Here is a 23,494-nt window from a genome sequence, read left to right as displayed (position 1 = left end):
ATACACAATGGTGATCATTATATTACAATTGTATGTCACATGCAATTCTGATATCAGGGTCACCATTTTCCTCGTCAAATGCAATTTTATCAGGGTCACCATTGTGCATCTCAAATGTACTTGTGATTCTGTAACCACTGTTTTGTGAGCATCACACTCCATTGTCATATGAGTCACTTGCTGTTGTTATATATTTGGCACCATTGTGTCTCATTGAATTGTAATATCAGGGTCACTAGTGCAAGTGTCACATGGAATTGTAATATATGAGTCTCCATCATAAGTGTCATATGCTGTTATATCAGGGTCACTTATGAGTTTCACATAGTATTGTCATGTCAGGGGCTCAGTTGCAAGTGTCCTGAGCGTTATTATACCAAGATTGCAATTGTGAGTGTCACATACAGTTGTTATATCGTGCATAATAAATTGGGTGACTGTAATGTAGTTAATATTGTCATCACTGGGTAATAACATAATGACATTCATATAATTTGATATGGTACACTCTGAATTCTAACATTAGAGTTATTACTGTGTATAACACATCATGACTTGGGACAGCTCATTCTAGCCAATATATAGTGTTGTCTCTTTTTTCTGTGTATAAAACTATAAATGTCAGCCTTCTTATTTCCAATTTGTTTCTGCACTGTTCATAACGTGATCACACAGAGCTCCATTTTTACTCCTCAGGTCGATAAAATACCAGCCAGATGGCAATCCCTAGCTGTCTATGGCACATCAAACCTGGTGGTTTCATGGTGTGTGCATTGTATATAGTATCAGGCTTTTTGGTATACTTGTTAATTGTATATGATACACCAGGCCTGGTAGCATCGTGTGCACTATATATGGTACACCAGGGCAGGTGACATTGTGTATGCATTTTGCATAGTACACTACACTAGGCCTGATGACAACACTTTGCCTATTGGCTCTCTCTATCTCATTGTGAATATTTGTATCACAGTGATATACATGTACAGTATTCCTTCTGTAAATATCAAGAGTTGTGGTAACCAAGGTTATATATAATATGTCAAAATTTGGAGTTTTGAAGTGATTAGTTGCACATCAATACATTTTTCAACAACTAAAGGACAGCAAGATGGCAAAGTGTTTAGTATTGCTGTCTCACATTGCTGTGGGCATGGGTTAGTTTCCACCCAGGACCCCAGGTGTGTGGAGTTTGTATGTTCTTCTCGTGTTTAGGTGGCTTTCCTCTGGATGCTCCGGTTTCCTCACACAGTCCAAAAGCTGATAGGTCAATTGGCTTCTGACAATATGGCCCTAATATATATCTTTGTGTGGTAGAAAATTTAGACTGTAAGCTCAAAAGGGACAGGGACTGATGCGAAGGACTGTATATCCTCTACAGCTCTGCGTAGTGTGATTGGTGCTATATAAGCAAACAATAAAAATAACTAGTTTTGTTATTTTTTTTTAATATAAGCAAATATTTATTGTACAGCTAGGTTTGTATGACTTTAACATTATCTACATAATATTATGTTTTTATATATATAAAAATATACTTCAGTTGTAGTGTGATTTCAGTGATGTTATTACCATATGTACAGTTGTCATTGTATGTTTTATGTATAAAAAATATACAGATAATTATGCATCTCAGTTGGACAGACGGTGCTAATTAACTGTAGTACATATAGCACTTTAGAAATTTTTCAAGCGTACTTGAAAGTCCATGAAATGTCTCATAAATCTTGGGGTCACAGAAAAGCTTTGGGGTGCCATGACATGTCTGAGTGCCCCCAGAGTTGACTTGCTATAAGGAAATTGACTCACGTATTGTGGTTTTGTCAGTACTCCAATCTACATTTATGTACATATTTTAAAAGATGTTCTAACTTCAGTTGACTTTAACTTATTGACTTGGCTTGTGTGTTTTTCACCAAAACTTTATATCATCTGGCCAAAGTTGAATATTTGCAATGCCTTTAGATATGACACAGCCCTTCTGTGTGCTTGCTTTGTTTGGTACCCAAGGGTAATGGAAATAAATAGCTCTATCCGAATTAAATAAATTGTTGGAAAATACATATGAAAGTCAGATATAAGAGCAATTTTCTTGTAGTAAAGTTGAAGGTCGCCACCCATATTATTATTATAATTTATTTATAAGGCGCCACAAAATTTACAGCGGCATACAATGGTAGTTAGAGCACATAACAGAGACATAAGGACAACCTGGCAGAGAATAGACATAGAGGGAGGGAGAATAACAGCTTTAAACAGTGTGCTAGTTGTTTACTATTGAATGTTATAATACAGTGTAATATGTTAGTAGAGAATGAGGAGGTGGTGGGGAGTCTTCTCACATAGCTGGACAAGATGAAAGCAGACAAGAGGAAGGAGGACCTTGCTTGCAAGAACTTACAACCTAAGAGGTGGTTATTGTGACACAGATTTATGTGGGGGAAACAAGGGCAGGCCAGTGTGGAGGAGTTAAGAGAAAGCTAGTAAGCTTTGGTGAACAGGTGATATTTTAGAGAATGTTTGAAGTAGTGGCGGCTGGGAGAGCATCTGATAGCGGGTGGAAGTGGTTTCCATATTTGAGGAGCGGAATTTGGAGAAGTCTTGAAGGCGTGAGGGAGACTAAGTTGTTAGCGGGTAGTTAAGGCAGGAAACCATAGCAGATTGGAGACAGTGGGAAGAAGTGTGGAGTGAGATGAGTATTGACATGAAGGGTGAGGTGGAGAGGGTGGCTGAGGGCTTCGTAGGTAAGGGTGAGGTGAAGCCAGTAAAGGGATTGGTGGAATGGGGAGGCAGAAGCAATGTAGTGAGAGAGGGAATCAATCTTGCTGTGGCGTTGAGGAATTGAAGAGGTTGGTGGCAGGTGAGAGAGAGGACAGAATGAAGCAGATTACTGTTATCGCAGGGTGGGTGACAATAAGAGATGATAAAAAAAATGTCTGCCTTTTGTGGATTTCTTTTTCTTTTGAATTATCTTATAAATAGACTGCAAGGGTCAATTTTAAAGAAATCTTATGATGCCTGCAAAGGAAGAGATTTTTCTTACCATTGAGAGTGATCACACTCTGCATACCCCTGTCCCCCAATATTGTGTCATTTGCTCATGTTGATCAGATTTTTAAATACACAGTGTGAATAGCTTTTCATGCAGAGGATTTCAAACCCACTGAAATTAAGCAGTTGACAACGCTTTGAGGCTGTGCATATGCAGTGGACTTATCCTGTATATACCATTGAATTCACTGCAAGACATTGTAGCTAACAAGTTAAGCTAAGTGCACACATATGCAATTATCGTGCAGTTCACACGATTCACGACTGTTTGGTCAGATATTGCAATGTGTTTACAGTCCCACATTCATGTTTTATCATATCTGTTGATTTGGTTTTCTAAACTTCCTTATAATCACAATCAACGGTGGAACAATGGCTTTTCAACAGATGGTTATGAGAGATGAATCTCACAGATCTGAAGGTAAATTGTGTAGATATGTACACATGAATGGGCATGCTCATCAGGACATTCAAACGTTACAGAAATTGCACCTGAAGTATGATTGCATAGGTGTCTTCCCAGCTTTATGCAAAATTATATTGTAGCATTGTCAAATTTTGATTCAGTTAAATACACTGAAGTGCTAGGCTGCCCCTTAACCCCTTCACCTTTCATCCAAACAGCCATTCATTGCTGCGCTCACCTGCCACTGCAGAGCAGCAGTGAGTGGGACATAACTCCTAACTTTATCACCCACAGGGCAAATGTCCACGGGTGTACATGACCACTTATGTATAGTTTGTTTTTCTTAAAAGTAAACTATGATCTATAGTCACATTATCAACTACTTAAATTGAATCTGTCACCCTAATATATCAATTAGCACCTGATGTTTTATGTGTTTTTTCCTGTCACTTACCCACAGTGGAAGCAGCCATTTTGTGTCCTGGGCCAATAGTTATATGAATGTATCTTATTATTCCATTATTCCACTCTGTGCTCTATGCCTCAGTAATGTCAGTAGATCATAGTAAATGTATAGCAAAATATTCTCTTTCATCCCCAAAATAAATAGTTGCCTCCACTCTGTGTATGTGACAGGTCGTGTGTGTGTGTGTATATATATATATATATATATATATATATACATATATTATTTATTATGTGTGTGTAATATTGAACAAAGTATAATCTATACACAGTTATAAGAACAATTTTAATTTAGAAACTTGGAAAATTCTGCAGAGACAACTGGATGTTTTATCTACTTGAGCTTCTATCATTTTATCACTCATTTGCTTACCCAGTGTGCATTTGGTGTGTTATGAAATTGTAAGAATTGTTGACTCCAGAGATGCAGAATATGTGGATAAATATCAAATGTCAATATATGTGTAAACAAACCTGCAATTAGCAATGTAGAGTAATGCATAGTATAAATACTACATTGCATATTGACTACACTGATTTTGTAATTGGCTGCTATAGCAATAATGAATCAGAGAACCTGGTAGTGCACGTTTGTAACTAGAAACTGTTCACCTCAGCACTCTCATAACTACGTAAACTCAGTCTATGAGTGCTCACTGAAATCTTGTGTTTCAGTGCCTGCATAATCTGGCATGGTGCCTGGCTGGACATCCGAGTCTTCATAAATCACAGGCATACGACAGCAAGGGTTTGTTATTTAAAGAAAGTTTTTTTTGAACACTATGTGTCAAGAACAACCAGTAGAGTGAATGTAATTAACTGACACTTAAAATATATAATTATTAGATAATAAGTGCGTTGTATGTCTGTTGCATCTTAATGACAGAGAATAGAAATCTAAAATATACATTTAAAAATGATATATTGTTTTGTTTACTATTCTGGTCAGTGATTTAGGGGGCTCATGTAGAGTTGGACGCATTTGCGTCGTGAGCGTAGGAAGGAAAAGATGAACACTTGAAAATGTGCATTTATATCCATATGCTCAGTGAGACACATCTCAAGATGCCTCCAGCTGTACACCAGTAGCATATATGCAAGGCTTGCATCAGGAGTATAAGCAAGATCAATTAGAGTGCTCAAACTAACCCCCTGGCCACATAAACACATATACAAAAACTGATGTATAGAAATCAATCGTATTTTATTGATATAAAATAAAACAAAAAATAACTAAATCAGACCATGTTAAAAGCAATCACATTAATGCCAGACTAAGAGAAAATCATACCAAAGTAGTATTTATACCATAGTACCACACTGTTGTGTAGAGAAAAGAATGATTTGCGTGGCAATAGTAACATGTAAAAGGTTGAGACAACTAGTTCTATGAATCTCATTTCAATATTTAATTTCTCTTTTAGAGGAGATGCTGCTCAATGAAACATATCCTTAAAATACACATTTTTTTTTCCATCAATAAAGTTTTTATTGAGAAATTCTGCAAGGATTTGGCGTACAGAACATAAAAAAAGGGGACTAAACAATGAACAATGAAAAGGGGAAGGGTAGAGGGGAGACACACAGAGTCCCCCCCACCTGGTGGGAGGGGAAATATTTGCTCAATGAGTATTGTAACACAACATAATTTAATTTACCAATAAAACCACACAATTTTAATATGTTTTGTAAAGTTTAAATTACATTTGTGGATTATTTGTTGTGGACACAAATATATTGAGTGTTGTATGTGTTGTACCTTTTACTTACATACATTGAAAGCAATCATGTTGTAGGCTGAAGCAATGAATACTCTTTAGATTGCAGCCTGTCAAATCACTGTACATGTTTTCCATTAGTGACTGACAAATTCTATAAGTTCCATATCATACTGGTTTATTGGAAATCTGGTGCCCACTGCATTGTGGCACAGTGTGTCTATTTGTTGATTGGACATCACCACAATGACAGTTGGGATTTCTTTATTTACTAAAAGTAGAACTTACCATCTGCTAGGAAGACAACAGTTGACAACATTTGGAGCTTCCAGTATGCTAATTGCTAAACTGGGCTGAATTTTACCTGTTCACTGCCAACACCTCTCCTATATGTCATCACTTCTAACACTTTAGACCAGAATGGAGGCTGAGGATAGTGCCTTGTGGGTACAGCATGGAGGTGCTGTGCCCAAAGAGGAAGTTATTATCAAATTAAAAAAATAATAATAGTACTAGCCAGCTACCCCCGCACGTGGTATGTGTCTTTTGCCCCTTCATGTTAGTGGCCAGCACTCAGTGTGGGTGGACCGCTGTTACACTAAAGACAGTGAGTGACTGACATTATGTCACTCATTCAGTGTTTTAGATTTCCTGTTAGGTTTACCTAGTGGAAGCGCCAGCCATAAGCTGCACAAATCCAAGTTTGGTGTTGAATCCGGTGACTATGAGAGGTTACATGCTGTTTGGGATCCCTGGATTATTATGTGACATGGGGATTGTTCAGACTGTTCCATTATTTTGGTGGTAAATGCAATAAAACCATTACATTATAATAATTGATTATGTCCTGTGAAAATCCAAAGATATGAATGTTTAGAGATATTAGATACCGGAAAAAGAACATGCATATTTTGTTACCCTGCTGCGACTACCTGCATTCTGAAATCTTCATGGCAAGGAAACTCAGAATGTTATGTTGTAGTCAGTCCTGCTAGACAGATCACTTGATTCACCCTGTCTAACTTTATGGACTTTAATTCTTCAGGCAACAATGGAAAGAATGGACTGACAGTTAATGGTGGAAATGTTATTAACTTGTTTTTATTTTCGCTATTTAATTATTTTGTGTTATTTTCACTAAGCAACATTTTATTTTGTAAAGAACAAACCTTTGAACTTTTTGTATTTGAATGTCTGTTTAAGGGTTCTACGGAAGGAGGCTGCGCCTGTGTAATGTAGTTAAGAAGACTTCTATAATATACAGGTGCAGCCTCCTTCCGTGGAACCCTTAAGAGGCACAATAATACTGCCGGCGTTAAAACTCACGTGATTCTGCGCGGCCTTACACAGCCGCAGTGATTCAAAGTCATTTTATTCAACAATCAAAATTCACAGCATGCCGGGGTCCCCAGCTTTGCACTCAATATGTCGAGGTAAGTGTTGTCAGGTAGTCATGTTCGAGAACATGACTACCACTGCATCTACCGTATGAAATATATGACTGCTGTAATAAAAGACAAAATCTTTTTGTAAGTTCTGGGAGCCCTCCGCAATTTACAATAATATCCACTTGCCACTTACTCATTAAAGATACTCCACTTCCCAAGTATTTTTTGTTTTTTTCGGCCTTCTCCCCCTGGGCTTCGACCAGGGCCTGATTATCCAGTAGGCTGACTAGGGTGCAAAACTATTGGGAGGACGCAAGATTTTTGGTGATGCAAAATTGAGACAGAGGGAGATATAAACAGAAATTAATTTTAAAATATAAGAGAATAGCTGTTCTCCAAAGCAAAGAAAACAAGAAATAAAAGTGTAGTAAAGTTTTAATCTTGACATATTCCCAGTGTACAGGCTGAAGACAACAAGTCATCCTCGGTCAGCGCTTGAGGATAAGCAAGTAGTAGAGACAAGGTTTGCATGACAGCCCCCCCCCCCCCCCCTTCACCCTCAGTAGCGCTCATTCATACCTCTGTTCTGCTGTACAGTTCAGATTTTAATGAAAATTAATGACAAAGATTACTGCGACCCCCCTTTAAAAAGCCAAGAGGAGCTGAGTTTCAAAAACACAGAAGATAAACATTGGTGGTGATGTAGGAAGTTGGATTTGTACTTGTTGCGTATTAGCCTGGTGTAGAAGCTGAGGGGGCACTACGAACGTATTAGCCCAGGGGGACCTGAGTGCTTAATCACTCACTGGCTTCAACCCCCCTTCAATCACACCCCCAATCTTCTTTCTATTCTCCAAAATCTTTACATATTTGTACGTGAGAACTTTATGAGTAGCATTCTCAGAAATTGATAATAAAAGAATGCAATATCTTGAACTCCACTGCGTACTCCACTGCACAGCACATATTAACATTGTAGAGCAGTGTGGAACTACAAGGTGTGCAGCCGCTACAGGGCCTGGGGGTGAGGCCCTCACCTTTTCCTTAAAGCCTTCCAGTCTCATGCCTAAACTCCCACCGGTCGGCTACCTCTCTTTCTCATCCCTTCTTCCCTTCTCCCCCTTCCTCGACTCCGTCTCCGTTTCTCCGTCTCTCCATCTCATCCATGTGTCTGTCTGTCTTCCCCTCCCTTTAGATTGTTCGCTCCTTTGAGCAGGGCTCTCCTACCTTCTGTTTCCATCACTTTTAACTGCTCTCTCCAGCTACTCAGCTCACCTCCTCTCAGTCCCTCTGCCCTCTGTCTCCTCTCGCTTCTCTCCACTCCCCTCAGTGACTCTCAACCTGTCATCCGTGCCCACCCTCTTGGGCCATAGTTACCTGCCTATACTCACTTTTCCCCTCCCTCCCTCTCTTTCATGCTGTGCCTGAGCCCCCAGAGTTATAGTGCTTACTGTTACTTGTACTGTGCTGTTTCACCTTGTACTGTGCCATTGTTTGACCTTGTACGGCGCTATGGATACTTTGTGGCGCCCTATAAATAAAAATTAATAATAATAATCTCCAAGGCTCGTTCTCCCTTGTGTGAGCAGTGAGAGCAGAGTGAGGGACCCTGGAGGCTAAAGCGACAACCCCGGGCCCCTGCCCAAGTTTTGCTATGGGGCCCAGAGATTAACTATTCCGCCTCTCCTGTAGAATGCCCAACTTGTTCTTTCATTGAACTGAAAAAGTTACATAGATTTCTATGTATGGTAAAGCAGCAACTGCATGAAAAATAAGGTATATTTTTATTTAACATAAACCCCTCTGACAGGCTACAAGAAGAATCTTGTTAATACACATTTTTCATTTGTTTTGTTTCTTCAGTCTGCTATTAATGATTTACAGTTCTGCATGGGTTCCTCAGTCAACCACAGTCACAAGGGACATGAAATATTGAGCAGATAGGTTTTGTAATGCTCCTCTGAGCTCAGTTTGCCCCTACTCCCGCCCCCCCCCTCTGCAATCACATGGCCACAGAGACGCCTTCATAGTGTCCCAGCTGAAAGTCTGCGAGTGTGACTGGCAACAATAATTGTCTGCCCTCCAGAGAGATTTTGAAAAGGATATAATTGTTGGAGGACAGCTAAGAAAAATGACTGTCATATGAATGCTTAAAATGTACTGTACTTAACTTGCTATTTAAGGAAAAAATGTTATATGGGATTTCTGCTTTGATTGTAGCTAATTTATATAACACAACTTTTTTTTTGTGGAAATAATGTTCTGTGAAAGATCCCAAGAACTCTGAATATCTCAAGAGGATTACAGACCACTTAATTAACAAAGTGTAATTTATTATGCCATATACCTGCATACTATTATTATTAAAGTTTATATAGTGCCAATCATATTACATAGTACTGTACATATGATATGTACAGTGGTGGCCATATGTTTTTGAGAATGACACAAATACTATTTTTCACAAAGTCTGCTGCCTCAGTTTTTATGGTGGCAATTTGCATAATCTCCAGAATGTCATGAAGAGTGATCAGATAAATTGCAATTAATTTCAATGTTCCTGTTTGCCATGAAAATGAACGTTATCCCAAAAACAACATTTCCACTGCATTTCAGCCCTGCCACAAAAGGACCAGCTGACATCAAGTCAGTGATTCTCTCGTTAACACAGGTGAGAGTGTTGACGAGGACAGGACTGGAGATCACTCTGTCATAGTGATTGAGTTAGAATAACAGACTGGAAGCTTTAAAAGGAGGGTGGTGCTTGAAATTATTTTAGTTCTTCCTCTGTTAACCATGGTTATCTGCAAGGAAACACATGCAGTCATCATTGCTTTTCCCAAAAAGAGCTTCACAGGCAAGGATATTGCTGCTAGTAAGATTTCACCTAAATCGACCATTTATCGGATCACTTAGAACTTCAAGGAGAGAGAGTCAATAGTTGTGAAGAAGGCTTCAGGGTGCCCAAGAATGTCCAGCAAGCACCAGGACCGTCTCCTAAAGTTGATACAGCTGCGGGATCGGGGCACCACCAGTGCAGAGTTTGCTCAGGAATGGCAGCAGGCAGGTGTGAATGCATCTACACGCACAGTAAGGTGAAGACTTTTGAAGGATGGCTTGGTGTCAAGAAGGCCATCAAAGAAGCCACTTCTCTCCTGGTAAAACATCAGGGACAGACTAATATTCTGCAAAAGGTACAGGGATTGGACTGCTGAGGACTTGGGTAAAGTAATTTTCTCTGATGATTCCGCTTTCAGATTGTTTGGAGAATATGGAAAAATGCTTGTTCAGAGAATGAAAGGTGAGTGCTACCATCAGTCCTGTGTCATGCCAACAATAAAGCATCCTGAGACCATTCATGTATGGGGTTGCTTCTCAGCCAAGGGAGTGGGCTCACTCACAATTTTGCCTACGTACACAGCAATGAAGAAAGAATGCTACCAAAGGATTCTCCAAGAGCAACTTCTCCCAACCATCCGAGAACAGTTTGGTGACAAACAATGCCTTTTCCAGCATGGTTGAGCACCTTGCCATAAGGCAAAAGTGATAACTAAGTAGCTCAGGAATCAAAATATCAAAATGTTTGGTCCATGGCAGGAAACTCCCCAGACCTTAATCCCATTCAGAACTGGTGGACAATCCTCAAGAGGCGAGTGGACAAACAAAAACCTACAAATTCTGACAAACTCCAAGCACTGATTAGACAATGGGCGACCATCAGTCAGTATGTGGCCCAGAAGTTGATTGACAGCATGCAGGGCGAATTGCAGAGGTCTTTAAAAAGAAGGGTCAATACTGCAAATATTGACTCTTTGCATAAACTTAATGTAAGCCTTTGACACTTATGAAATGCTTGTAATTTTATTTAAAGGTCTAAAAACACTAAAGCAACAAACTTTGTGAAAACCAATACTTCTGTCATTCTCAAATCTTTTAGCCATGACTGTAGTCACTCATATCAGTCCCTGCCCTAATGCATCTTGCAGTCTAAATTCCCTACTTAAGACACACACACACACACACACACGTCAGTTTTGTCAGTTAACATATCTGTATGTTTTTTGACTGTAGGTTGAAACCAGAGCACCCTGGGGAAGCTCACACAAACATGGGGAGTACATATGATCTTGCATGACAGATTGGCCTCCAATTTAATTTTATTTTGACTGCAAACTCCCTTTTTAGCATTGACCTAACATATAGAACACTGTAATTATCCCAGCTCAGGCATAAGACATTTTCATCTGCAGACTTAAGTTTCATATGGCAGCCAGCAAAGCTACCAGTAGCTACTTAAGTAAAATTTTGCCATTCATTTGGTTGGCTAGTTTTATGCTGTGAAAACTTCATGGGCGGTACCAATGCAGTTAACCACAGAATGCAAGAACAGCACATAATACAAGTCCAGTAATTATTTTCACTTTAAGTTTTAAAAATGCAATATTTTCATTTTAATAATATTTGCATATTCAGAAGATCCCTACCTCCAAGGACAGGAGAAATAATTGTCTTGTTTTTAATTTTACTTATTTTACATTTTGACCTGGAACGTCACCATTGTCTAATGTAATTTAATGCTTAAGTAATATTTATAAACGTGAACAGATTTATCAGCTGGGACATTTTACCTGCATATAATTTATTTGTTAATTTGTTTCTGCATACAGTTACTCATACCTAAAATATATTACATATACATGTAACTTCATCTACAATGCAGAGCTTGGAATGTTTGTTGTAAAATATTAGAATATCACTTGGTTTCTTGTTTTAGTCATTTTCTAAAGACTGTTTTACATATTTCAAACCTATAATTTGCCTCGTGCTAGTAAATGGTGTAAAGTGTTTGTATGGGGGACTTCAGTGATAAAATGAAACGTTTAACAATATATCTGTTCTTCAAATATAGAAGATAGAGATAAACAGCGTGGCTCCATTTTGCTAGCTATGTGACACTTTTTAATACTTTGTATTACACTGTTCTGTTTAATGGATATAAAATTGTAAGACTAAGAAATTTGATTCTCCGATATAAGTAGAGAGGAACATTTGAAATGTAAGCAATTATTTAAAAAGGCACAATGTTGCCCATGTTACATTCGTACTTAGGTACACATACTGGCAGATGACCAAATATAAACTGATGCAAATCACTAACACATAGGGGCATATTTAATTGTCCGGATTCCCCGCCGCGTTAAAACTACTACTGTTATTACGGTAATAGTTAGCTGGATTTCAGCTCGCGGCTCAGGGAGCTGCGAGCTGAAATCCAGCGAGAAAACTACCGTAATAACGTTTTTTTCACGCACTATCGCCGTAATAATGATAATAGTGTGCGGAGCGCAAGATTTTCGGTGTTTCCGCCGACAATTGAGTATGCCCCATACAGTCAAGTCCATAAATATTGGGACATCGACACAATTCTCATATTTTGGGATCTATATACCACCACAATGGATTTGAAATGAAACTATCAAGATGTGTTTTAATTGCAGACTTTCAGCTTAAATTTGAGGGTATTTACAAACAAATCAGGTGAACGGTGTAGGAATTACAACGGTTTCTATATGTGCCTCCCACTTTTTAAGGGACCAAAAGTAATGGGACAAACTAAACAATCCTACATCAAACTTTCACTTTGTAATACAGTAATTCAATGTAGTATTAGAATTATTGGCCCCCTGTCAGCTAGGGCTGGCACTGCTTTTAGGTGAACCTAGATGGTTGCTTAGGGCTCCGAAGTTTAGGCGATTCATAAAACACTGAATAAGTGACATTATGTTACTCATTTACTGTCTTTATTGTCACCATAGCGCCCCAAACTGAGCACTGGCCACTAACATGAAGGGACAAAGCTGGCAACTTCTTACCTGTGAAGCTGTTGGCTGCTGCTCCTCCATGTTTGGAATGGGCTGGGAGTGTAGAGCTGTGATGTCATAGTCCAGTGCCATACTCCCATGAAGTTGCCAACGTCCCTGTTCCACATTTGGTAAGAAGCTGGTTGTGCGGCAGCGCTCCGGCCCTGCTATCAGCCACATACTTCTCACTGCTGCTGACCTGGTCTTTTTCTCACAGGCAGAATGTTTTATGTGGGATTGAGCAGGAATGAACTGACCAGTGTAGGGCATGCCCAATAGGTCAAGGCGCATCCTCTGGGTAACTTGAACATTACATCTGAATTAAGCAATGTTTTGGGACCTGGTTCTACTTGGGCTCTTCTCTCCAAAGGTAATTCCAGGTAATTTCATTGGAAGCACCCTTAATAGATTTACACACGTTGTTTTTTCACCCACCGTATATCCTTGCTTTTTTGACCACACTCTGATGGATCCTGATTTTGTACTGCACTATTGTCTGTGTTCCAGATCCCAGCCTGTTAATGGACTTCCCTTCTGCATACTGATTTTGTACCTTGCTACCGCCAGTGTTTCAGTCCTCGGCTAGCTAACTTGCTTTCGGATTTCCCTTTCTCTCTGCTGTGTTATACCTTCATGGTCGCAAATGTTCATCCTCCCTTGCGGTGGGCTATTTTTTTCTTCTTCTGTGCTTCAAAGCACCACCCCCATTTCTGAAAGAGTACTGGTGCGTCAAGGTTCTGTTCTGGTTACTTTTCACCAAAATACACTTCATGTTCTTGACTATTTGTAAGTCTTGCCCATCACTTTATTTAAAGACTCAACCTGTGGGTAGCTGTGCTTCCTATACAGGAAATGTACCAGTGTTTGTTGTGTACAGGATATTATCCCAACGGTTCCATGTGATATTATCTGAGATTTTTGTGAAATGAATTCTAGGAATTGTTGTATCTGAAAGTAAGTTGTAAAATGCTTGTCACGTTCATTCCTAACGTGCTATACGGCTTCCAGCACACACATTTTGTTTGTTTTACCCCATAATTGTCATGTCCCCCCAACCCCCCCTTCCCTCTCATTGGCTCAGTTCCCCACATGACCACACCTTGGGCATTTGTAATAATCAACATCATTCATCTCTAAAGTAAATGCGATGCCAGTCTATTCTAACAATTTCCAAAAGGCCTGGCACGCTATCAAAGCTCCTTGCTATACTTATCAAACTTTTAAAAAAAAAAAATGCATGTTTTGACAACACATTTAATTTTGAAATCAATTATCTCTACAGGCATTCAGGTGCTATGAACGCAGCTGAATAAAAAGTCACAGGGTGCTGGGCTAAATTCCACTGTGTATGTATCCTAAGGATTGTTAGGAAGGTGCCTGCAACTCATGGATTAGGTAATTTTGAGGCCTCCTTCTGCATCTAATAACTTACTTGCTTTTTGGTCCAAACTTTTGTTGTTACATTTTAAATGCAGTTGGTTATAACAAAAGAGAAATCTTGTGATTTATAAGATTTGACAGCAGTTGAGTTTTGTCAGCAATTCTTTCCTTCGGCTTTGTCCAGTAGGGAGACAATCAGGGTCGTCCGAACTCTCACTGGCTAGAGGCACATTTGCTATGTGCTGTTTTAGTGCTAGATCAGCTGCAAACAGCTGGGACATTGTTTATTTTCAGTAGGACTGGCTCATGTACTGCTAAAAATCACTTGATTGTGTCATGAACGCTCTGACACTGCAGCTTCCTTTTCATTTCTCTCCATCTGTCTTTTTTAAAAAAAAAATTAAACAAAATATTGTATTTTTCTTGCCTGAGTTTGACTTGGATACATTTAAAAATAGCATGATATTGACAGATCCTTGGTGAGTTTGAAATAAGTGAGCTATTGCATATTGGTCTGCACAAAATGACTAGCCGTGGACTACTTTAAAGATCATTGACTCCATGTTGTCTTCCGACTTAACATGAAGATGAACTTGGCAGCTAAAGTGTACCTGTCACCTACACACCAGAATGTAGTCTGTGTATCCACCAGGAACCACAGACATCACTGGGGCATGGCGGTCATCATGGTGACTACGAAAATGTGTTCTGATGACCGGTGCTTTGTCCTCGTTTCTGACTACTACTGTCCATGAAGGTATTATTTTCATTACATTAGCCGCTGTTGCTGCGGACAGACCTGCATGTACGCATTCCCTGGAAACAGATGACTTTGTGTGGATTCTGCGTAGAAGTTTCAGCTGTGTCAGCAGATATAGCACAGCGTTATTGAACATACGGAATCTGTAGATGGTTGGAATAATCTCAGACGATGCAGTGGAGCCTTAGGCAGTTGTAGTAGTGTGGAAAGTAGGGTTGGGCTGAGGTAGAAGCATGTGTAGAATGCTTCATGCTCCATCAAACCCCCTATGTCTTCTGCTTTTACCTCTTAATATGTAACTACTCAGATATTAATTGAGTCTGGACAGGGAATGGAATGTATGCATTGGCCGCCAGGGAATGGCCTAGCATAGTACACTGACCACCAGGATAACTGCGCTGGCTTATAGTTTGGGGTCACTGTTCTCCTATATTTTGTGGAATCACTTATAATGTTTGGAGTCTCTTGATGGTTAGTGTGTGGGTCTCAGGCTGGCATAACTAGTGAATTGTTTAGTTAGTATACTTAATGTGCTATCGTTGTGCAGGTTGGTATATTTAGTGTGCTAGGGGAACGAGACTGATTGATATGCTTGTCCTTTGGGTTGTATAATAGCCTTCTGGTAATTTTTAAGCATATATCACAAAGTGCAATCAATGCACGTTGTGTAGCCACATATACTTAATTGCCTGACCCACCTGGATTCTAATATTTGTCTCTAACTGTTAGATATTTGTTCAAGTCTGTAACATAGTAACATAGTTGATGAGGTTGAAAAAAAACACCAGTCCATCAAGTTCAACCTATTTTGGATCTCCTGCGATCCTGCACTTATATTTGAAATTAATCCAGAGTAAGCAACCGCCAATCTGTTTCAATTGTGAAAATCCCCCCAGACTCAATATTGCAATCCTATTTTTACCCTATATCCACTACTATCCTTCATTTTAAATTAACGGTTTTATCCCTGGATACACCTTTCCGCTAAAAATTTGTCTAACCCTTTCTTAAACATATCTATTGAATCTGCCATCACAACCTTCCCTGGCAATGAATTCCATATCTTGACTGCCCTTACTGTAAAGAACCCCTTCCTTTGCTGGTTGTGAAATTTCCTCTCCTCTAACCTTAGGGGATGACCACGTGTCCTGTGTATGGTCCTTGGGGTAAAAAGTTCCCATGAAAGCTCTCTGTATTGATCCCTAATGTATATGTACATAGTAATCATATCTCCCCTTAGACGCCTCTTTTCTAAAGTAAACATGCCTAAACTGGCTAACCTTTCCTCATAACTTAATGACTCCGTATCCTATAATGATCATATTCAGTAGTCCGGTCATATTGGTAGATGCACTCCCCTGTCTTTGCATAGAGAGCCCTGCACATGTATTATATTTGCCCAGCAAAGTAAACCTAACTGCTTAGATAAATTAGTGTTTAGGTCTTCGTAAAAGTATTGGCGAACATTTTAAACCCTATTCTGCCTAGCATAATACACCCTGACCAGGTGCTATATAACACCATAAGAACACTTAATATTATATTAAAAAAAAAAAATCTCTTCTGACGCATGCCATTTACGTGGAGAAGGCCTTCGACAGGGTAGCTTGGGCATTTATGAGGTGGACCCTAACTCTATTCCAAACATTTTGCAAATAATCAATGCCCTGTACTTACAAATGCATTAACTTCAAATTATTTTAAACTCTTGAACAGAACTAGACAAGGTTTTTCCCTCTCCTCCCTGATGTTTGGCCGGGTCATTGAACACCTGGTCAATAGAATCAGACTTTATCACGATATTGCTGGTATATCCATAAATATATCTAATTACAATATTACCCTCTTTGCATATGATATTCTTCTATGTATTTCCAAATGTTGCATCTCCCTTCCCGTATTATTTAAGGAGCTGTCCAATGTCATCTCAAGTTTTGGTTACAAGGTGAACAAATCATAAATCATAAGCTCTTCCCTTTTAACTCCAGCAGCACTTAAAAAAACGTCTTAATTTTGATTTCCGATGGAAAACGGAACCAATAAAATACCCATCACTAATACCTACGGCCCTCTCAACAAAGCTAACTACCCAGCCTTAGATCACAAGACCCCACCCCCCCCGTCTGCCATCTCCCGCTAGTCCTCTGGGCAGCCAAAAATGTGTTTACTTACCAGTACGGGGGCCAGCACCCACCCAGCACCTTCCTCCCTGTACACTGACTGTCGGGCGTGACGTCATCACGTCCGACATTTCCAGTGAGGAGCTGCGCAGAGAGAAACCTGAACTTGAAGAAAAAGAGAAGAAAACAGAAAAAAGAAGGCCAAGTGAAAGGTAAGTAAAGGAACAAAGGGGCAGCATTGGGTTGAAAGGGGCAGTGTAATAAAAGGGAAACTGATGAAGGGGCACAGTGTGCTGGTGAAGGGGCCCAAGTATTTATTAGTTTATTTTGACCCAACTACTTAAGACCACTAAAAGTCTAAATTATAGTGAAATGTCAGGTAAGTAAATAGATATGTCTTTCTCAATTCCTTTATAATGATTTCTTATATTTTTACTTTATGTTTCTCAGATATTAAACATTACTCTATTAAAATATCATTGTGCCAGTAGAATAGTAAATTACCACCCATAAGTAGCAGCATTAAATATTCGTATTGCGGTGAAGTTATGGTAGGAATTAGTCATGTATTTATTCCTTTCATAATGTTCTGTTTAATATTATATTAAAAGAGAAATACCATGTCAATTGATTCCATGAAAGGCCATCCTATTTGTTTTACCCTTTAACACTTATGGAAATAATGACTCATTAAGAAGGTAGTTTTCCCCTTTTGAAAGCTCTGATTTCAATACATGCGTCTGTTTAGCTCTTTGCATTAGGGAACTATTGTCTCTGTGGACTAAGTGCTGTTGTGATAATTCCCCTTTACCTCTGCAGTTTCAGATAAGCCAGCATGCAAAACAAAGCAATCTTTATTAAAGTAGAGTTGTGATTTCATAGAAAACAGATAGAGGTAAAATCCATTTGCTTGCAGAAATATTTTTTTACTTCCATATGCTTTAATGTTCTATGAATTATTGATTTTGTAATCCCTGAAATTACAAGTAGGCCAAATGGACAACAAGGTGAAAACTGAATTAGATTGACAAGGTCACTAGGATTTTTATAATTATTTTAAGCTATTTGATCCCTATTTCTGTTCCCCTAAATATTTCATATATTTAGTATTTTTCAAATTGAAATGTAAGAATTTGAAAGACCCCAAACATGGATACATATCTTTCTTTAACACCTTTTTATGTGCACTGTCGTTTTGTCTTTTTATACTTTCCAGTGATCTCTGTGCTAGTTTCTGTCTCAACACTGTTCTCCTCTCAAAAACTAGAACAGAATGGAGATGGAAATAAGATGGCTTTGTGCACACTTGCTTACCAGCCACTCACCTGACTCCCCATAAACTAAAACTTCCAAACCTGTACAACCAGTAGGTACGGTATTGCACAATATATTATGTAGAAACATTATTTTGCTTGCCCTGGGGCCCTCACAAATCTCAGTCTGGCCCTAGCTGAATATATGTCAGCTATTTCCCTTACATGCCACTGATGTAGATTCTATGTTGAGGACTTACTTGCAGACATCTCTGTACACACCAGGTGGCATGTAGACAATGACTGTATTTTACCAAGTTGCTTTGTTACCCTGTCTTTGCACTGGAAAGAATGTGTTGATATCCATAGCACACAATCAGATTTAATATACATTTTTTTTAGTAGCGTTTAGAAAATAACATCTGATTGGTTATGGTGGGTTGCAATACTTTTTACTGTGCACCAGATTTCACAGGGGTCACCAATTCCATAGACTATTTGATTTGGAGAAAAACTTGTTTTTTTATATGCACTCTTCACTATGTTAACGGGTGGACACTTTTATCTCATTAAAAAGCTACTTCCGTGTTTGGTAATCCCTCTTCCTGGGGAGCGTCCCGGGAGAATTGGGCTTTTCAGAGACACCCGATATCCTTCCTTCCTCAGGAATGCCCACCATTATCGAGGATGGACGAATACGGCAGCAGATATGTGATCAATGTACTCATCGCTATGTTCGTACACGGTGTGTGACCTCCTTCTCCCTTGGCATTTATGCAGTTTTTCCAGATAGTTCTGTAAAAATGTATTTCCCCTTGTGTGCACCTTTGGATGTTTTGTGTTCCTTTTCAAGCTATGTTCTTGTCACACCCCGTGAATCCCTCCCCTCATCTTTCAGTGTCTAAATATACATTTTTACTACATGCTCAAAAAACATCCCTAACAAGTTACCCTCTCAGGTATATATTTTGAAATTCACTCCATAGGTGACAAGGTGACTTTGCTAATATCTAATCATTTATTAAATGAGTTGGTTCTTTTGTATTAGAAATTCACCTGTTTTTAAAGCGATGATCAGTTTATTCATTGATCTATTTTACGGCCCCATCAAATGAGCACCTGGTCACTCCAAACGGAATGTAACATGAGTGTGCAGCCAAGAAATACAAGGTATGGATGTGGCTGCACACCCACAATCAGTGGTCCTCTAGCCTGGTGCGTGTTTTTAACATTGGCTTACTTGTGGAATGATTTAATTGCCTTGGGAAAAAAATGAAATGGAAATTATTATTATTCTACGCAGTCACCATTGAATTGTTGAGATTTTGTTGTTTTTTTTTTTAAATTTATCAATTGACCTTAAATTTACATGGATGTAAAAGGTCTGCCATAAATTTCCGTCTCTTGAGAAATTTCTCCTTTTAATAATACACTTGGCATTATAATCTGGGACATACTCACAAAAAATGTTTTCACTGTACAACGATTCATATTATAGTATGAGTGCACTCAGTTCAAACATCATTTGAAGTAGTGTTTTTTGTCACTTAGCAGTAGTGTAACTGTAATTGTCCCTCTTTTATTGGATCTGTGTTGTGAAACTGTATAGTAGAACAGCTGGCAGTGTTTAGGAACCTTCTGTGTAAGCACTTATTCCTGCTTGTTAGGCAATGAAACATATTTTTCCCAGTGTGGTGTACAGAAGGCCCTTTGGGTAGTCGTTGGTACTTTGCTTGAATGAAAGCAGAGAAACCAAAGCTGAAAGGTTATAGTTTATCATATCAGGCTAATAAATATTTATTCACAGTATTCTCCTGGTGCTGCTGTTTCTGTTTTATCATTGAAGTTTAATACGCTGCAGGAGACTAGCAATGAAGCCAGTCTGGTTTAAATTATTATTATTTTTTTCTCTTTAATATTTTAGTTATATTTATACAGTATATGTCCGTAATACACTACCCAAGTGATTTTATTTTGTTTGAAGCATCACTGCAATACATAGTTCTTTGTATAAGTGTATTTTGTGCCTGAATGTATAATGATGTAATCACTGCTCTCTGGGAGAAATAACTGTATCTGATCATGGGCACAGTGATAAAAAAATATTTAAGAAAAGTGAAAAAAATCAAATTAACAATACAGTGGTGACTATGAAGGTTAATCTTTTACTCTTCATTCTTCATTGTGATGTACAAAATAAACTGCTTGCAATGTCCTGTCAATGGAAAGTCAAAGTAAACATGATCACAGTTGCATTTCTTGTCATGTTTGGTAAACCTGATAGCACTAAGCCACTTCCAGACAGATGCGGAAAGGAACAACTGGGCCATTTTCTGACTATCCATAACAACAGAATATGCAGAAGAAAATCACAAAGAGCTCAAACAGTTGTATTATGTGAAAATGAATATGTTAGTAAGCTTGCAAAATAATGCTGCTTCTTTGTCAGCTCTACATTAATTTATTTTGCACTTGATGTGTAGCTTGTTTCTTGTGCTTTCTTTTTTTTTTTTTTGTTAATTGCGGTTATTCAGAGAAATAATGAATATCGGATACACGTTTAAAGATGCACATATTGCAAACACAATTAGATGATTTCAATTGTAGCTAAAAACAGCAGGTACATATCTACATGTATAAGTGTCTCCTTTCCCTTTGCTTGTGTATTGAAAACCGCTTTAATCTTAAACTGGTCTGGCCACATAGAGGCTGATTCTACCACTCAGCATGAACACTATAGTATCTACATGTGAGGCAAGCATTACATTTTTTTGTCTTGTTTAGTAAACCTACTGTTGGACTTTGATAGGAGGGGTGAAAAATCTGTCACTCATAGGGAACAAATATCTGTTACTTCCGAGGTCCAAAGACATAATAGCAGGCTAATTTGTTTCTGATCAAAATAGGAAGTCACGGGAAAGCTGCAAAACAAATAGGGATCAGGGTGAATTATTATCAGATATGGATTCCTCCGAATTAGATTATCTGAAATTGATAACACTCAAGATAGATCCACTCCCTATAGGAAGTGACACTCGTCATACTGATAATGTTTTTAGGAAATGCCACAAGGCTTCTAGGAGAGGTTTATGTAAAATCAACCCGAAGACACAGGAGGATATCAGTGAAACAGAGGCCAACAAAGTTGGAAAGGATCAAAGACAGACCAAGAGGACATACAGGCAAATTAAATGATGATTCCTTAACCATTAACTTATCAAATATTATAATAGATGCACATAGAAGCCTATAGAGTAGGGGTTTATCCTTCTCTCCTACAAAAGGGTTTGATTGTTTTAAACTTATTTAGGAGAAAATTGCTTTGTATTCTCAGGAACATACAGGTCCCATATTCCAGGCTACATCATTACCCTCCTGGAGTAGATTTCAAACAATTAATAGAGAGCATATCAGATAAAGATTAAATTGAAGCGTTAGAGGTTCTCAAGCAACTTTCACATGAACAGTATGGATCAAGATACTGAATTCAACAAATTCCTAACACAACTACTAAAATATGTTTTTTGCAATGCCTTTGCATTCGAGGACACATTTTATTTACACGATAGAGGTGCAGCGATGGGGGCCACATTTAATCCCACTTGTGCTATTCTGTACCTAGGAACGTGGGAGGAAGAATATTTTTTAATGAGGTGAATGATTCACCAAACATCTAAATGTCTCGACCCATTATTTTGATGACATATTAGTCATCTAGAGTGGAGAAAGAGAAATGCTGGAGGAATTCATAGCAGCACTGAACATTAACAATTACAATTTAAAATTATCTGGCGAGATGCATAAACGCCAGATACTTTTCCTAGATATCCAAATTTGTTTTGGACCAATTACCAAACAGGATTCACTTATTAGACTGAATTATATTATGGACAGCCACACCACTTGAATCTTTCTACATCCTTGCTATTGCATGGGAGCTGCATTTATGTATAGGTACTTACCCATAAAGGATTATGTGAAGAGACGCATCTTCATCATCATTTATTTATATAGCGCCACTGATTCTGCAGCGCTGTACAGAGAACTCACTCACATCAGTCCCTGCCCCATCGGATCTTACAGTCTAAATTTCCTAACATGTACACACACACAGACTAGGGTCAACTTTGATAGCAGCCAATTAACCTACCAGTATGTTTTTGGAGTGTGGAAGGAAACCGGAGCACCCAGAGGAATTCCACGCAAACATGGGGAGAACTTACAAACTCCACACAGATAATGTCATGGTCGGGAATTGAACTCATAACCCCAGCGCTGTGAGGCAGAAGTGCTAACCACATAGCAACCGTGCTGCCTACACATGAAGTATACATGTTTGCAAACTGGGTTTTTTTTTTGCGTTAAACACGTATATGTAGGTTTAGCCCTGTTCTGGCCAGGACAATTACTGCTTTTATTCTAAATTATAAGCGTTTTACATAATACATTGTGTGTATACCCCATTTGCTCTGTGAACATACACCTTTATCTACACTTTCTCTACTTTATCTACACATATATCAGCAATTAGCACCAAGCAGATTCTACCATATATGTCTGCTTCTGTTAAGGTATAGGGGGTCACCTTTATCCTTCTCCTTTAGGCGGCTTACTTCATTTTACACGTACAAGGGAGCGCAGTTAACCACACCACTACTTCCAATGCTGGATATATAGACTGGCCATGCTAAGCTCATTGTCTTTATTTTTATGATTGGTTGAAGAAAGCATTGAAGGACCCGCTCAGTAAATGATGAGCAATGCATACTAATGTAATTAAACATACCATATACATTAAAATCGGACAGTAAATATTCACAGTGTGTTCAGCCACACCTTATAGACAACAATAAAGTATAGTACTTTAATAGATATGGGATCTGGGTGCATCCAAGCTACTAATTGATACTTGGCTAAATAGTATGAAAATATCTAGCATGGATCGAGTTCACGGGTAGGTACAATGTTTACCTTAAACCCTTCACATGGAGGGATGTGAGGCTAATTAGGGTCATCTACTACTATTAAACATTGGGTATTAGTAATTCATTGATTAACATGATGCTTCTATTCATTCTAAATTTGGGAGCAG

At 38.6% G+C, this 23,494-nt stretch overlaps 1 protein-coding gene across 2 annotated transcripts in view; it reads left to right on the top strand.

Moving 5' to 3' along the window:
* OTUD7A (OTU deubiquitinase 7A) overlaps positions 1–23,494 on the top strand; it is a 164,416-nt gene that overhangs the window by 552 nt on the left and 140,370 nt on the right. The window lies entirely within an intron of this gene.

This window comes from Mixophyes fleayi, chromosome 4, assembly GCF_038048845.1.
Source record: "Mixophyes fleayi isolate aMixFle1 chromosome 4, aMixFle1.hap1, whole genome shotgun sequence".
Taxonomy (NCBI): Eukaryota; Metazoa; Chordata; class Amphibia; order Anura; family Limnodynastidae; genus Mixophyes; species Mixophyes fleayi.
The sequence above is the reverse complement of the archived record's forward strand: the minus strand, read 5'-3'. Positions and strand labels throughout refer to the sequence as shown.